The following is a 16,604-nucleotide window of genomic DNA, read 5'->3' on the forward strand; positions in this document are numbered from 1 at the left end:
AGAACTTGATCGACAAAACTTGTGAAATGATGAAAATGTAAATAGTGAAAATAAAATAAAAACGTTGAAATAGCCAAAAGTTCAAATTTAGTGATGCAATTTTAGAAAAATTGTCTACCTTAAATGAGAAACGTATTAAAAATAAAGCTTGCTTCACGATTCACGTGAGGCAATTAACGAATCACCAAAATTTAATTGACAAATTACTTTTGATGTTTGAACGAGTCGTTAACATTTGGCCATTTATCTTAATAATGTGTAATTGAAATAAACATTTGATCAAACCCGATGTTTTAGATGAATAGAACAAACTGTCGGGGAATGGGGGGGGGAATTTCGTCAATCAGCCAAAAACGTAATTAACGTACTTACACGAGTTCACCTTCATTACAGAGGGCATACCTAGGGAATGATTCCCGAAACCAAGACCATAGAAGCTAAAAATGCCGATTTTCCGACAAGGCTTATAGCGTTCGCATCAACGATTCATTGATTGACCCCTAATAAAATAAGTGAATATGAAATACTACTCATTTTCTTGAGTTAAATAAACGAAGACGACCTCGACCAAAAAGACTATTCAAAGCCCACTTTAGCAGGCTTTTATTAGAAGAGCAGAGCGTTAGCAGTCACCGTCATTTCATCGAGATGGTTTTCAACAAAACGATTTTGGTGATAAGGTAGAACTCCCGACGGCAAACATTATTATAAAAAAGTGGACTCACCTAAAAGAGTTCAACAATCATAGATGGCGATAACTACTTCGAAAAAGAATTTGGTTTCCGCAATATTTTAGTAAAAAAAGCGTTATATTATATATAATAAAGATCGATTATTATTATAAGTAAATGAACAATTGGAAATGGTTTTGAAAAATAGCAGGTATTTTCTTAAAAGAAATCTAGGTAAAACGAAGCTATTTCTCGCATACTACATTTCGTACATTAAAAATTATCAGGGAACTTACAATAGATGTTGATTTATGACGATTTTAGTATCATAAAAATCTACGGAATCGACTAAAATAGCCCAATCTTTAACGCGTCATATCTTGTTATCCGCCAGGTAGATCACTCTGGTTTTTTCGTATCTTATTCTAATCTAGTAACTCAAATTATTGTAAGATTAATTTATAACGAAATTAAAATGGGTGAAAATGTTAGAATCGACTCCAATGGCCTGATGCGTTCGGTTTGTATTTCTGTGCAAATTTCTATTTTTTTTTTCAAATGCATAACTAGCTACCTCTAAATATATTCTAGATCCGCCACTGAAGCTATAGCTAGCATAAATAGCTCGAACAAACGTTCAAGAGTTTGAAAGGTCTAAACAAGGATTAAACAATGGAAAGACACGAACGGTCAAAGTTAGACCGTTTTATGTGGTACCTCCTAAAAGGCATATCGGCATACTTGGCATACCAGTTAACCAAGGTATTGGCGAACTTCACCAACTTTAACGCCAACTGAGCTATCGACGGCTAAGGTTCATGAAACTTTATTTTAATTAAAATAATCAATATAATAAACGATGTAAACCGTCCGTCGGGCCGGATTTAAACCAGCGACCTATGGATAACTTTGCCACTCGCCCTCTACAGTACACCGCTCTACCAACTGAGCTATCAACAGTTGAACAGCATGAAATTATATTTTAATTAAAATAATCAATATTATAAATGATGAAAGACGTCCGTCGAGCCGGATTGGAACCAGCGACCTATGGCTAACTTGGCCACTCACCCTCTACAGTACACCGCTCTACAAACTGAGCTATCGACGGTTGAACAGCCTGAAATTATATTTTAATTAAAATAATAAATATTATAAACGATGAAAGAGGTCCGTCGAGCCGGATTTGAGCCAGCGACCTATGGATAACTTTGCCACTAGCCCTCTACAGTCCACCGCACTTACAACTGAGCTTTAATTAGTTGAACAGCATGAAATTATATTTTAATTAAAATAATCAATATTATAAACGATGAAAGACGTCCGTCGAGCCGGATTTGAACTAGCGCCCTATGGATAACTTTACCACTCGCCCTCTACAGTCCACCGCACTTACTATGGCACGCCAAACCGGACAAAATTCGTCTACCACTCGCTATATTCATACTTTACCTCTTGCTATACTCATACTTGGTCTTGTTATATTCATACTTTACCTCTTAATATACTCATACTTGGTCTTGTTATATTCATACTTGGTCTTGCTATACTCATACTTGGTCTTGTTATATTCATACTTTACCTCTTAATATACTCATACTTGGTCTTGTTATATTCATACGTGGTCTTGCTATACTCATACTTGGTCTTGTTATATTCATACTTGGTCTTGCTATACTCATACTTGGTCTTGTTATATTCATACTTGGTCTTGTTATATACATACTTGGTCTTGCTATACTCATACTTGGTCTTGTTATATTCATACTTGGTCTTGCTATACTCATACTTGGTCTTGTTATATTCATACTTGGTCTTGCTATATTCATACTTGGTCTTGTTACATTCATACTTGGTCTTGCTATATTCATACTTGGTCTTGCTATATTCATACTTGGTCGTGTTGTATTCATACTTGGTCGTGTTGTATTCATACTTGGTCTTACTATATCTATACTTGGTTTCGTTATATTTATACTTTTTCTCTCTCGTATACATCGAGGTCTCTCACACTTCGACTCTCTCTCTCTACTCTAACTTGGTCGTTCACTATTCATACATCGCACCTCTCTCTCATACTTCGACTCTCTCTCTCTACTCTAACTTGGTCGTTCGCTATTCATACATCGCACCTCTCTCTCATACTTCGACTCTCTCTCTCTACTCTAACTTGGTCGTTCGCTATTCATACATCGCACCTCTCTCTCATACTTCGTCTCTCTCTCTACTCTAACTTGGTCATTCGCTATTCATACATCGCACCTCTCTCTCATACTTCATCTCTCTCTCTCTCTCTCTACCCATAGTTTCCTTAGCTTTCTCTCTAGCTACATACCGTCGAGCTATCAAATTCGAAGGTCGTCTGTCTCGAACTTTGTACCGCGCGCTTTTGACGCCGACTATATTTGGCCAAGTTAAGTGAGAACTTGACCAACAGCAAAACTATTCTGTCTTAGCCGTATTTTATTGTACAGGGTGTTTGGGAATTAAATTTCCATAAGTAAATAATTACTTTTGAAAGAAATTGAAATTAAAATTCCTCACTTTTGAAGGGTATTCTGCGTCGTTCAAAAGTCAATTAAACCGTAGCGCTGTAGTCTGAACCAGGTAGCAATGACAAGTTATTTCTTAACTTAATATCAACGTTGATATTAGGTGCATACTTTCAACTCTATTCAACGTTATATTTAATGAGAGTTATATACGTTGTAATACCGTTTCAATTTATAAATATTATATTATTTATATATAGAAAAAAAAACGATTATTTTTCAAAACATTTATCATATTTTCGGAAGTTATCATTAAAATTATCTTTATTTTCTTTAATTTTCTTTTATAGTTTTCGAATTTACAACTGAAAACTATTAAACATCCTTATTCTTAAATTAAAACAGATACTTGTAAATGATAACTCCGTTTTTCTTGGCATCAACATTTTCATTAATGTTGCAGCGCCACCTAGGCTCAAGTATTTCAATTTCAAGTACTTTTCTATATACGTTAAGGCAAACACTAATGTGAAATTAAACTTACAGTGATTGATTCAAAATAAAATATTAAGCTTCATAAACAATTTGTTTATTTCTATAGTTAATATCTTCTATCTGTTAGTATTATGAAGATAATACATATAACATCTAATAATGATATAAATAATAGGTGGTATTCACGAGAAGATGGCGGCTATTGCTCTAAGGTAGATAGTAATGGGGGAAAGGGGGATGACACTAGCCTTCCACAACAGTCATGATGACGTCACGATAATTCACCTTATATTAACAAATAAACGATTAAATATTGTTTTCCTTACGTTTTAATATAAGCATGTTTTCGAGAAAAACGTTTTTTAAATGTTTATAAAACTAAAAGTTCTATAATATGGTTTTAATACTAGAAAAAGACAAAAACGTTTTTAGAAACTAACTGATTAAACATAAACACTATGAGACATCGCTTATTATTGGGTCATTGGATTTGGCTATATACGAAATAGACTGAGCTATTAAAAATTTAAAACCAAATACAAGTTTTCAACTTTTTTTGCAAGGCTTAGATTAATTAATTACATTTGTTTAACCCCTGGTCTTAAAATAATTAGTGTTCGGAATTGTTTATTCATTATCCACAAATTTTCCGATTTATTTAAAAAACGTTGGTAAAAAGAATATCATTTTAACTTATTTAATTATGTTTTTTACGCAACCAAGCATTTATTGGAATAAAAGTGGTATTTATTTAAATAATTGTTTGTTTTATTTAAAAAATAGGCTTATTCACTTTCGATTATTTAAACATTTTACAAGTTTTATTCAACTATAACCAATATATTGGTTATTTAAATAAATATTATTTAAATATAGCCGAGCTTATTTTATTCATGGATAAAAATTAATTGACTGCCGACCTCTAGAGTACCTGAATTTAAAGCTTATTTGTATAATGTACCCGATATTAAATCAATTTAAACGTTAATATAATGGTTTTAAAATAGCTTAATAAACGTTCAAAATTGGTTAGAATTTAGTTTTTAGAAACGTTTTATCAACCGTTTTTTAGCGCGTTCCTTAGCCGGACATGATCAACGAGTCAATAACGTTTACTTTAATTATCAGCTACTCATCAACTGTTTTTTAACGGTTTTTCAACGAAATTTTGCTTCCTGGGAACTGCTAATGCAGTGCTGTCTTTCCCATTGAACCCGTTGGGCCAGGGGCCAGTGCCAAGAGTTCGAGAGGAGCCCCTCAGGCTAAAAAAACCCATTCAACATTAAAAATGTATTTTTGCAATAATGACTCAGACATTTTATCGCGACCGGCGGGCGTCACATATTTAGTCTGAGCTGATTTCTACCTTCGATTATTTGTTCTCAAACACCTACAGTTTTCCGGATAGAGGCAATTTTTTAGGCTGACTATGTGTAATTTAAAGTGCGAAGTCGACGTCAAACGACCTTGCAGTAGGACCGTGCAAGATATTTTCCACTATTTGATTCGACTAAATTATGACGTTAATTTTCGGGTTTACCTTTCGCACCGACGAATCGATCAAAGTTTTTTATTAATATTCTTAAATACCAAATAATGAAAAGGCCTTTATTAAAAGGGGTGTAAAAATGTCGACCCTCGCAGCAATATTTGAAATTATATGAAAACGAATTTCCTGTCTCGCTAAGTTTCGTGTTTTCGGTTTAAAATCGTCTGCGTTTCAGACGTCGTGTAACGAAATAGCAGTTTCTTATTGGTATTTCACATAAATTCAAAGTTTGCTGGGAGGGTCGCCATTTTTACCCACCTTGTAATACAGGCCTCTGTTTAAAGCGGTGGTTGTGAAATGTCTCGGCTCTTTCATCCGCGATAATTTGGCCTTGGACCACTCCATTGGTCGTCGTATCGGGGGGGGGGGGGGGCAAGTTCATCGGGATATTTTGACTCGCGATTCAACGGGGCAATACACTCTTTTTCGCGCCTTTATTTGACCCCTCTTACTTGCATCCCGCTCGTCGGCCATTGCCTCTGCCCTCGGCGGGGAGTCAAGCATCCAGTCTTTAGGTATCCGTAATGGAGGATGAGTATGAAAGGGGGAAAACGAAACATGGACGCGCCTAGAAAATACCGCGAAAAAGAGTGTATACTATTCCGCGTCGGTGCTGAACACTTTTCCGCCCGGCACCTCCTTTAGAGAATAGCTCTATGGCTTCTAAAGTCTTCTTTTTGGAAATATTTAATGTCTTTGAATAAATTAATTTCAAACATGGGCGCAGCGCTCAAAAACATAAATTTTTACTATTTGATTTTGTTTTAAATTATTTGGCATTCCCATCAAATTTTCGTCAGTGAGCGTTGCAACTTTTGCAGTGTTTGAGAGAAGTAGTAGTGTGATAGTGATTATTTGTTCGTAATTTACTTTATGTATGACATACGTTGGTTGGCGCCATATAAAAATTTTGAACCTAGCGCCACAAACCCTCAGAACGCCACTGAGCGTGCCCCCTTCAACTAGAGGTCGGGGATGGTTAACTTTTATTCAATAGATAAAGCTCTCAAAAATATTCGTAAAACGTTTTGATCGAGTAATTTATATTTCTGTATTATCCGATTAATTTTTTGATAAATTTGTAAAATTAATCAGAAAAACGACGTAGTTTTCGATAAAAAGCTCAAATTTTACGAATAATACATGTTTTTTAATAATTTTCCGAAGTATTAACCGGTAAATTTCTTTGTTTAAATTTTTTTAACGAAAAAATCAATTTAAACATGGATAATGATTAACCGTCAACTGAAAAATCCTGGCTACGGGCCTGCTTCCACCGGTTTTCTTCTGCTAATATAAATATTAGAAATCACTAAAATATAGAATATGAATTCACCTTGTAATACAAAGGTCAAAGATTCAAAGTGTTACTTGGATAATATTTGCTGTAGCGTAGCCAGGATTTGGTTTCGGGGAGGGCACACAATGAAAAAAAGTAAAACAAAAAATTAAAAAATTGTACATACAACCATACGTTTCGGAGGGGGGCACGTGCCCCTGTCCCCCCCCTGGCTACGCCACTGAATATTTGGTAAGGGGAATAGTATAACAAAACAGCGATAGAAAATGGGGGCGGGGAATGGGGTTTTCGGTCGAAAAACGTTTTAAAATCGTGATGTCACCCAGATGCGATCCCATTGTAGGATCTCATCTCAGTGAGGTCACGATGTTCGTTAGCAACGAAGTTACCAAACTTAGCCCTTAGCAACCACAGCGTATCGAGGCACGGCCAACTTCGATCGCGCGTACCGCGCTTTAGCGGCCCCGTCAATCGCCTGTTACCGTGTATATATTTTCCCACCAGGCTTTCGATACGACAAAAATTTAACGTTAGTCAGATAGGAAAATTCCACAAAAAACAATTATTTTTAAATAAATTTAAAAAAACATTGAATTAAACCGAATGTAGGTTAATATTTAACTAATAGTATATTTTTTTAATGATTCTAATTTTTTAACGGTGTTTATAAATTATAAAAGAGTTAAACAGAAACCAAGAACATCCTCTAGATGTTGTCAACAACATAGTATTATTGTTTAATACTCGAGTCGGGGTTGAAAACCCGGGGATCCCCGACATACCGGGTCGGGGTCGGTGTCCCCGTACGATCACTACAATACACCTACTTGCAAAATTATTGCAAATCGCAGAATACCTTTCAAAAGTGGGGAAAAGTCACGCCACTCGAATTGCTAATGTTCTGATCTCACGTAGATTCTCATTCTTGAAATTTTATTTCCAAACACCCTGTACAATAAAATACGGCTGAGACAGAATAGTTTTGCTGTTGGTCAAGTTCTCACTTAACTTGGCCAAATATAGTCGGCGTCAAAAGCGCGGTACAAAGTTCGAGACAGACGACCTTCGAATTTGATAGCTCGACGGTATGTAGCTAGAGAGAAAGCTAAGGAAACTATGGGTAGAGAGAGAGAGAGAGATGAAGTATGAGAGAGAGGTGCGATGTATGAATAGCGAACGACCAAGTTAGAGTAGAGAGAGAGAGTCGAAGTATGAGAGAGAGGTGCGATGTATGAATAGTGAACGACCAAGTTAGAGTAGAGAGAGAGAGTCGAAGTATGAGAGAGGTGCGATGTATGAATAGTGAACGACCAAGTTAGAGTAGAGAGAGAGAGAGTCGAAGTGTGAGACACCTCGATGTATAAGAGAGAGAAAAAGTATAAATATAACGAAACCAAGTATAGATATAGTTAGACCAAGTATGAATATAGCAAGACCAAGTATGAGTATAGCAAGACCAAGTATGAGTATAGCAAGACCAAGTATGAATATAACAAGACCAAGTATGAATATAACAAGACCAAGTATGAATATAACAAGACCAAGTATGAATATAACAAGACCAAGTATGAATATAACAAGACCAAGTATAGATATAGTTAGACCAAGTATGAATATAGCAAGACCAAGTATGAGTATAACAAGACCAAGTATGAATATAACAAGACCAAGTATGAGTATAGCAAGACCAAGTATGAATATAACAAGACCAAGTATGAATATAACAAGACCAAGTATGAGTATAGCAAGACCAAGTATGAATATAACAAGACCAAGTATGAATATAACAAGACCAAGTATGAATATAACAAGACCAAGTATGAATATAACAAGACCAAGTATGAATATAGTAAGACCAAGTATGAATATAACAAGAGGTAAAGTATGAATATAGCGAACGGTGAACGAATTTTGTCCGGTTTGGCGTGCCATAACTTACAACTGAGCTTTCATCAGTTGAACAGCATGAAAACATATTTTAATTAAAATAATCATTATTATAAACGATGAAAAACGTCCGTCGAGCCGGATTTGAACCAGCGACCTATGGATAACTTTGCCACTCGTCCTCTACAGTCCACCGCTCTACCAACTGAGCTATCGACGGTAAAAGAGAGTAAAATTATATTTTTATTAAAATAAGCAATATTATAAACGATGAAAGACGTCCGTCGAGCCGGATTTAAACCAGCGACCTATGGATTACTTTGCCACTCACTTTCTACAGTCCACCGCTCTACAAACTGAGCTATCGACGGTAAAAGAGAGAAAAATTATATTTTAATTAAAATAATCAATATTATGAACGATGAAAGACGACCGTCGAGCCGGATTTGAGCCAGCGACATATGGATATCTTTGCCACTCGCCCTCTACAGTCCATCACTCTTACAATTGAGCTATCAACAGTTGAACAGCGTGAAGTTATATTTAAAATAAAATAATCAATATTATAAACGATTAAAGACGTCCGTCGAGCCGGATTTGAACCAGCGAACTATGGATAACTTTGCCACTTGCCCTCTACAGTCCACCGCTCTACCAACTGAGCAATCGACGGTAAAAGAGAGTGAAATTATATTTCAATTAAAATAATCATTATTCTAAACGATGAAAGACGTCCGTCGAGCCGGATTTGAACCAGCGACCTATGGATTACTTTGCCACTCACTTTCTACAGTCCACCGCTCTACCAAATGAGCTATCGACGGTAAAAGAGAGTAAAATTATATTTCAATTAAAATAATCATTATTATAAACGATGAAAGACGTCCGTCGAACCGGATTTGAACCAGCGACCTACGGATAACTTTGCCACTCGTCCTCTACAGTCCACCGCTCTACCAACTGAGCTATCGACGGTAAAAGAGAGTGAAATTATATTTTTATTAAAATAAGCAATATTATAAACGATGAAAGACGACCGTCGAGCCGGATTTGAGCCAGCGACATATGGATATCTTTGCCACTCGCCCTCTACAGTCCATCACTCTTACAATTGAGCTATCAACAGTTGAACAGCGTGAAGTTATATTTAAAATAAAATAATCAATATTATAAACGATTAAAGACGTCCGTCGAGCCGGATTTGAACCAGCGAACTATGGATAACTTTGCCACTTGCCCTCTACAGTCCACCGCTCTACCAACTGAGCAATCGACGGTAAAAGAGAGTGAAATTATATTTCAATTAAAATAATCATTATTCTAAACGATGAAAGACGTCCGTCGAGCCGGATTTGAACCAGCGACCTATGGATTACTTTGCCACTCACTTTCTACAGTCCACCGCTCTACCAAATGAGCTATCGACGGTAAAAGAGAGTAAAATTATATTTCAATTAAAATAATCATTATTATAAACGATGAAAGACGTCCGTCGAACCGGATTTGAACCAGCGACCTACGGATAACTTTGCCACTCGTCCTCTACAGTCCACCGCTCTACCAACTGAGCTATCGACGGTAAAAGAGAGTGAAATTATATTTTTATTAAAATAAGCAATATTATAAACGATGAAAGACGACCGTCGAGCCGGATTTGAGCCAGCGACATATGGATATCTTTGCCACTCGCCCTCTACAGTCCATCACTCTTACAATTGAGCTATCAACAGTTGAACAGCGTGAAGTTATATTTAAAATAAAATAATCAATATTATAAACGATAAACGACGTCTGTCGAGCCGGATTTGAACCAGCGAACTATGGATAACTTTGCCACTTGCCCTCTACAGTCCACCGCTCTACCAACTGAGCTATCGACGGTAAAAGAGAGTAAAATTATATTTCAATTAAAATAATCATTATTATAAACGATGACAGACGTCCGTCGAGCCGGATTTGAACCAGTGACCTATGGATTACTTTGCCACTCACTTTCTACAGTCCACCGCTCTACCAAATGAGCTATCGACGGTAAAAGGAGAAAAATTATATTTTAATTAAAATAATCAATATTATGATCGATGAAAGACGACCGTCGAACCGGATTTGAACCAACGACCTATGGATAACTTTGCCACTCGCCCTCTACAGTCCACCGCTCTACCAACTGAGCTATCGACGGTAAAAAAGAGTAAAATTATATTTCAATTAAAATAATCGTTATTATAAACGATGAAAGACGTCCGTCGAGCCGGATTTGAACCAGCGACCTATGGATAACTTTGCCACTCGCCCTCTACAGTCCACCGCTCTACCAACTGAGCTATCGACGGTAAAAAAGAGTAAAATTATATTTCAATTAAAATAATCATTATTATAAACGATGAAAGACGTCCGTCGAGCCGGATTTGAACCAGCGACCTATGGATAACTTTGCCACTCGCCCTCTACAGTCCACCGCTCTACCAACTGAGCTATCGACGGTAAAAGAGAGTAAAATTATATTTTAATTAAAATAAGCAATATTATAAACGATGAAAGACGACCGTCGAGCCGGATATGAGCCAGCGACCTATGGATATCTTTGCCACTCGCCCTTTACAGTCCACCACTCTACCAACTGAGCTATCATCAGTTGAAATTCATGAAAACATATTTTAATTAAAATAATCATTATTATAAACGATGAAAGACGTCCGTCGAGCCGGATTTGAACCAGCGACCTATGGATATCTTTTCCACTCGCCCTTTACAGTTCACCACTCTACCAACTGAGCTATCGACGGTTGAACAGCTTGAAATTATATTTTAATTAAAATAATCAATATTATAAACGATGAAAGATGTCCGTCGAGCCGGATTGAACCAGCGACCTATGGATATCTTTGCCACTCGCCCTCTACAGTCCATCGCTTTTACAATTGAGCTATCAACAGTTGAACAGCGTGAAGTTATATTTAAAATAAAATAATCAATATTATAAACGATTAAAGACGTCCGTCGAGCCGGATTTGAACCAGCGAACTATGGATAACTTTGCCACTTGTCCTCTACAGTCCACCGCTCTACCAACTGAGCAATCGACGGTAAAAGAGAGTGAAATTATATTTCAATTAAAATAATCATTATTCTAAACGATGAAAGACGTCCGTCGAGCCGGATTTGAACCAGCGACCTATGGATTACTTTGCCACTCACTTTCTACAGTCCACCGCTCTACCAAATGAGCTATCGACGGTAAAAGAGAGTAAAATTATATTTCAATTAAAATAATCATTATTATAAACGATGAAAGACGTCCGTCGAACCGGATTTGAACCAGCGACCTACGGATAACTTTGCCACTCGTCCTCTACAGTCCACCGCTCTACCAACTGAGCTATCGACGGTAAAAGAGAGTGAAATTATATTTTTATTAAAATAAGCAATATTATAAACGATGAAAGACGACCGTCGAGCCGGATTTGAGCCAGCGACATATGGATATCTTTGCCACTCGCCCTCTACAGTCCATCACTCTTACAATTGAGCTATCAACAGTTGAACAGCGTGAAGTTATATTTAAAATAAAATAATCAATATTATAAACGATAAACGACGTCTGTCGAGCCGGATTTGAACCAGCGAACTATGGATAACTTTGCCACTTGCCCTCTACAGTCCACCGCTCTACCAACTGAGCTATCGACGGTAAAAGAGAGTAAAATTATATTTCAATTAAAATAATCATTATTATAAACGATGACAGACGTCCGTCGAGCCGGATTTGAACCAGTGACCTATGGATTACTTTGCCACTCACTTTCTACAGTCCACCGCTCTACCAAATGAGCTATCGACGGTAAAAGGAGAAAAATTATATTTTAATTAAAATAATCAATATTATGATCGATGAAAGACGACCGTCGAACCGGATTTGAACCAACGACCTATGGATAACTTTGCCACTCGCCCTCTACAGTCCACCGCTCTACCAACTGAGCTATCGACGGTAAAAAAGAGTAAAATTATATTTCAATTAAAATAATCGTTATTATAAACGATGAAAGACGTCCGTCGAGCCGGATTTGAACCAGCGACCTATGGATAACTTTGCCACTCGCCCTCTACAGTCCACCGCTCTACCAACTGAGCTATCGACGGTAAAAAAGAGTAAAATTATATTTCAATTAAAATAATCATTATTATAAACGATGAAAGACGTCCGTCGAGCCGGATTTGAACCAGCGACCTATGGATAACTTTGCCACTCGCCCTCTACAGTCCACCGCTCTACCAACTGAGCTATCGACGGTAAAAGAGAGTAAAATTATATTTTAATTAAAATAAGCAATATTATAAACGATGAAAGACGACCGTCGAGCCGGATATGAGCCAGCGACCTATGGATATCTTTGCCACTCGCCCTTTACAGTCCACCACTCTACCAACTGAGCTATCATCAGTTGAAATTCATGAAAACATATTTTAATTAAAATAATCATTATTATAAACGATGAAAGACGTCCGTCGAGCCGGATTTGAACCAGCGACCTATGGATAACTTTGCCACTCACCCTTTACAGTCCACCGCTCTACCAACTGAGCTATCGACGGTAAAAGAAAGTAAAATTATATTTCAATTAAAATAATCAGTATTATAAACGATGAAAGACGTCCGTCGAGCCGGATTTGAACCAGCGACCTACGGATAACTTTGCCACTCGCCCTCTACAGTCCACCGCTCTACCAACTGAGCTATCGACGGTAAAAGAGAGTAAAATTATATTTCAATTAAAATAATCATTATTATAAACGATGAAAGACGTCCGTCGAACCGGATTTGAACCAGCGCCCTACGGATAACTTTGCCACTCGTCCTCTACAGTCCACCGCTCTACCAACTTAGCTATCATCAGTTGAAATTCATGAAAACATATTTTAATTAAAATAATCATTATTATAAACGATGAACGACGTCCGTCGAGCCAGATTTGAACCAGCGACCTATGGATAACTTTGCCACTCGCCCTCTACAGTCCACCGCTCTACCAACTGAGCTATCGACGGTAAAAGAGAGTAAAATTATATTTCAATTAAAATAATCAGTATTATAAACGATGAAAGACGTCCGTCGAGCCGGATTTGAACCAGCGACATACGGATAACTTTGCCACTCGCCTTCTACAGTCCACCGCTCTACCAACTGAGCTATCGACGGTAAAAGAGAGTAAAATTATATTTCAATTAAAATAATCATTATTATAAACGATGAAAGACGTCCGTCGAACCGGATTTGAACCAGCGACCTACGGATAACTTTGCCACTCGTCCTCTACAGTCCACCGCTCTACCAACTGATCTATCGACGGTAAAATAGAGTAAAATTATATTTTTATTAAAAAAAGCAATATTATAAACGATGAAAGACGTCCGTCGAGCCGGATTTGAACCAGCGACCTATGGATAACTTTGCCACTCACCCTTTACAGTCCACCGCTCTACCAACTGAGCTATCGACGGTAAAAGAAAGTAAAATTATATTTCAATTAAAATAATCAGTATTATAAACGATGAAAGACGTCCGTCGAGCCGGATTTGAACCAGCGACCTACGGATAACTTTGCCACTCGCCCTCTACAGTCCACCGCTCTACCAACTGAGCTATCGACGGTAAAAGAGAGTAAAATTATATTTCAATTAAAATAATCATTATTATAAACGATGAAAGACGTCCGTCGAACCGGATTTGAACCAGCGACCTATGGATAACTTTGCCACTCGCCCTCTACAGTCCACCGCTCTACCAACTGAGCTATCGACGGCAAAAGAGAGTAAAATTATATTTCAATTAAAATAATCAGTATTATAAACGATGAAAGACGTCTGTCGAGCCGGATTTGAATCAGCGACCTACGGATAACTTTGCCACTCGCCCTCTACAGTCCACCGCTCTACCAACTGAGCTATCGACGGTAAAAGAGAGTAAAATTATATTTTTATTAAAATAAGCAATATTATAAACGATGAAAGACGTCCGTCGAGCCGGATTTAAACCAGCGACCTATGGATTACTTTGCCACTCACTTTCTACAGTCCACCGCTCTACCAACTGAGCTATCGACGGTAAAAGAGAGAAAAATTATATTTTAATTAAAATAATCAATATTATAAACGATGAAAGACGTCCGTCGAGCCGGATTTGAACCAGCGACCTATGGATATCTTTGCCACTCGCCCTCTACAGTCCATCGCTTTTACAATTGAGCTATCAACAGTTGAACAGCGTGAAGTTATATTTAAAATAAAATAATCAATATTATAAACGATTAAAGACGTCCGTCGAGCCGGATTTGAACCAGCGAACTATGGATAACTTTGCCACTTGCCCTCTACAGTCCACCGCTCTACCAACTGAGCTATCGACGGTAAAAGAGAGTAAAATTATATTTCAATTAAAATAATCATTATTCTAAACGATGAAAGACGTCCGTCGAGCCGGATTTGAACCAGCGACCTATGGATTACTTTGCCACTCACTTTCTACAGTCCACCGCTCTACCAAATGAGCTATCGACGGTAAAAGAGAGTAAAATTATATTTCAATTAAAATAATCATTATTATAAACGATGAAAGACGTCCGTCGAGCCGGATTTGAACCAGCGAACTATGGATAACTTTGCCACTTGCCCTCTACAGTCCACCGCTCTACCAACTGAGCTATCGACGGTAAAAGAGAGTAAAATTATATTTCAATTAAAATAATCATTATTATAAACGATGAAAGACGTCCGTCGAGCCGGATTTGAACCAGCGACCTATGGATAACTTTGCCACTCGCCCTCTACAGTCCACCGCTCTACCAACTGAGCTATCGACGGTAAAAGAGAGTAAAATTATATTTTAATTAAAATAAGCAATATTATAAACGATGAAAGACGACCGTCGAGCCGGATATGAGCCAGCGACCTATGGATATCTTTGCCACTCGCCCTTTACAGTCCACCACTCTACCAACTGAGCTATCATCAGTTGAAATTCATGCAAACATATTTTAATTAAAATAATCATTATTATAAACGATGAAAGACGTCCGTCGAGCCGGATTTGAACCAGCGACCTATGGATAACTTTGTCACTCGCCCTCTACAGTCCACCGCTCTACCAACTGAGCTATCGACCGATAAAAACCGCGAAATGATTTTTTAATTCAAATAATCAATATTATAAACGATGAAAATTTCCGTTGAGCCGGATTTGAACCAGGGACCTATGGATAACTTTGTCAATCGCTCTCTACAGTCCACCGCTCTACCAACTGAGCTATCGACGGATGAGGAGCGTGAAATTATATTTTAATTCAATTAATTAATATTATAAACGATGAAAAAAATGTCCGTCGAGCCGGATTTCAACCAGCAAACTATGGATATTTTGTTAATCGCCCTCTACAGTCCACCGCTCTGCCAACTGAGATATTGATGGATGAGGAGCGTGAAATTATGATGTAATGAAAAATGTCCGTCGAGCCAGATTTGAACCACCGACTTCTGGATAACTCTGCCACTCGCCCTCTAACAGTCAACCGCTCTACCAACTGAGCTATCGACTGTTGAGGACAGTTAAATTATATTTAAATTCAATTATTTAATATTATAAACGATGAAAATAATGTCCGTCGAGCCGGATATGAACCAGCGACCTATGGATAACTTTGTCAATTGCCCTCTACAGTCCACCGCTCTACCAACTGAGCTATCGAAGGGTGAGAAACGAGAAGTTATGTTGTAATTCAATTAATTAATATTATAAACGATGAAAAATGTCCGTCGAGCCGGATTTGAACCAGCGACCTATGGATAACTTTGTTAATCGCCCTCTACAGTCCACCGCTCTACCAACTGAGCTATCGACGGATGAGGAGCGTGAAATTATGTTGTAAGAAAAATGTCCGTCGAGCCAGATTTGAACCACCGACTTCTGGATAACTCTGTCACTCGCCCTCTACAGTCCACCGCTCTACCAACTGAGCCATCGACGGATGAGGAGCGTGAAATTATATTTAAATTGAATTATTTAATATTATAAACAATGAAAAAAATGTCCGTCGAGCCGGTTTTGAACCAGCGACCTATGGATAATTTTGTCAATCGCCCTCTACAGTCGACCGCTCTACCCACTGAGCTATCGACGAATAAGGAGCGTGAAATTATGTTGTAATGAAAAATGT

The 16,604-nt window shown here is 37.6% G+C and overlaps 15 non-coding genes across 15 annotated transcripts; all 15 read right to left on the minus strand.

The window, feature by feature from the left end:
* Positions 1-8,523: 8,523 nt before the first annotated feature.
* TRNAY-GUA (transfer RNA tyrosine (anticodon GUA)) lies at positions 8,524-8,614 on the minus strand. The gene is given in 2 exon segments: positions 8,524-8,559; positions 8,578-8,614. It is a non-coding gene; the product is annotated as a tRNA-Tyr (tRNA).
* A 2,022-nt stretch (positions 8,615-10,636) lies between these two features.
* TRNAY-GUA (transfer RNA tyrosine (anticodon GUA)) lies at positions 10,637-10,727 on the minus strand. Its single transcript is given in 2 exon segments — positions 10,637-10,672; positions 10,691-10,727. It is a non-coding gene; the product is annotated as a tRNA-Tyr (tRNA).
* A 60-nt stretch (positions 10,728-10,787) lies between these two features.
* TRNAY-GUA (transfer RNA tyrosine (anticodon GUA)) lies at positions 10,788-10,878 on the minus strand. Its single transcript is given in 2 exon segments — positions 10,788-10,823; positions 10,842-10,878. It is a non-coding gene; the product is annotated as a tRNA-Tyr (tRNA).
* Positions 10,879-12,446: 1,568 nt separating this feature from the next.
* Positions 12,447-12,537, minus strand: TRNAY-GUA (transfer RNA tyrosine (anticodon GUA)). The gene is given in 2 exon segments: positions 12,447-12,482; positions 12,501-12,537. It is a non-coding gene; the product is annotated as a tRNA-Tyr (tRNA).
* A 60-nt stretch (positions 12,538-12,597) lies between these two features.
* Positions 12,598-12,688, minus strand: TRNAY-GUA (transfer RNA tyrosine (anticodon GUA)). The gene is given in 2 exon segments: positions 12,598-12,633; positions 12,652-12,688. It is a non-coding gene; the product is annotated as a tRNA-Tyr (tRNA).
* A 211-nt stretch (positions 12,689-12,899) lies between these two features.
* On the minus strand, positions 12,900-12,990 carry TRNAY-GUA (transfer RNA tyrosine (anticodon GUA)). The gene is given in 2 exon segments: positions 12,900-12,935; positions 12,954-12,990. It is a non-coding gene; the product is annotated as a tRNA-Tyr (tRNA).
* A 60-nt stretch (positions 12,991-13,050) lies between these two features.
* Positions 13,051-13,141, minus strand: TRNAY-GUA (transfer RNA tyrosine (anticodon GUA)). Its single transcript is given in 2 exon segments — positions 13,051-13,086; positions 13,105-13,141. It is a non-coding gene; the product is annotated as a tRNA-Tyr (tRNA).
* Positions 13,142-13,805: 664 nt separating this feature from the next.
* TRNAY-GUA (transfer RNA tyrosine (anticodon GUA)) lies at positions 13,806-13,896 on the minus strand. Its single transcript is given in 2 exon segments — positions 13,806-13,841; positions 13,860-13,896. It is a non-coding gene; the product is annotated as a tRNA-Tyr (tRNA).
* Positions 13,897-13,956: 60 nt separating this feature from the next.
* TRNAY-GUA (transfer RNA tyrosine (anticodon GUA)) lies at positions 13,957-14,047 on the minus strand. The gene is given in 2 exon segments: positions 13,957-13,992; positions 14,011-14,047. It is a non-coding gene; the product is annotated as a tRNA-Tyr (tRNA).
* Positions 14,048-14,107: 60 nt separating this feature from the next.
* TRNAY-GUA (transfer RNA tyrosine (anticodon GUA)) lies at positions 14,108-14,198 on the minus strand. Its single transcript is given in 2 exon segments — positions 14,108-14,143; positions 14,162-14,198. It is a non-coding gene; the product is annotated as a tRNA-Tyr (tRNA).
* Positions 14,199-14,409: 211 nt separating this feature from the next.
* TRNAY-GUA (transfer RNA tyrosine (anticodon GUA)) lies at positions 14,410-14,500 on the minus strand. The gene is given in 2 exon segments: positions 14,410-14,445; positions 14,464-14,500. It is a non-coding gene; the product is annotated as a tRNA-Tyr (tRNA).
* Positions 14,501-14,711: 211 nt separating this feature from the next.
* On the minus strand, positions 14,712-14,802 carry TRNAY-GUA (transfer RNA tyrosine (anticodon GUA)). The gene is given in 2 exon segments: positions 14,712-14,747; positions 14,766-14,802. It is a non-coding gene; the product is annotated as a tRNA-Tyr (tRNA).
* A 211-nt stretch (positions 14,803-15,013) lies between these two features.
* Positions 15,014-15,104, minus strand: TRNAY-GUA (transfer RNA tyrosine (anticodon GUA)). The gene is given in 2 exon segments: positions 15,014-15,049; positions 15,068-15,104. It is a non-coding gene; the product is annotated as a tRNA-Tyr (tRNA).
* A 60-nt stretch (positions 15,105-15,164) lies between these two features.
* On the minus strand, positions 15,165-15,255 carry TRNAY-GUA (transfer RNA tyrosine (anticodon GUA)). The gene is given in 2 exon segments: positions 15,165-15,200; positions 15,219-15,255. It is a non-coding gene; the product is annotated as a tRNA-Tyr (tRNA).
* A 944-nt stretch (positions 15,256-16,199) lies between these two features.
* Positions 16,200-16,290, minus strand: TRNAY-GUA (transfer RNA tyrosine (anticodon GUA)). Its single transcript is given in 2 exon segments — positions 16,200-16,235; positions 16,254-16,290. It is a non-coding gene; the product is annotated as a tRNA-Tyr (tRNA).
* Positions 16,291-16,604: the final 314 nt, after the last annotated feature.

Source organism: Leiobunum rupestre, chromosome 11, assembly GCF_980474605.1.
Source record: "Leiobunum rupestre chromosome 11, qqLeiRupe1.1.hap1, whole genome shotgun sequence".
Lineage (NCBI taxonomy): Eukaryota > Metazoa > Arthropoda > Arachnida > Opiliones > Sclerosomatidae > Leiobunum > Leiobunum rupestre.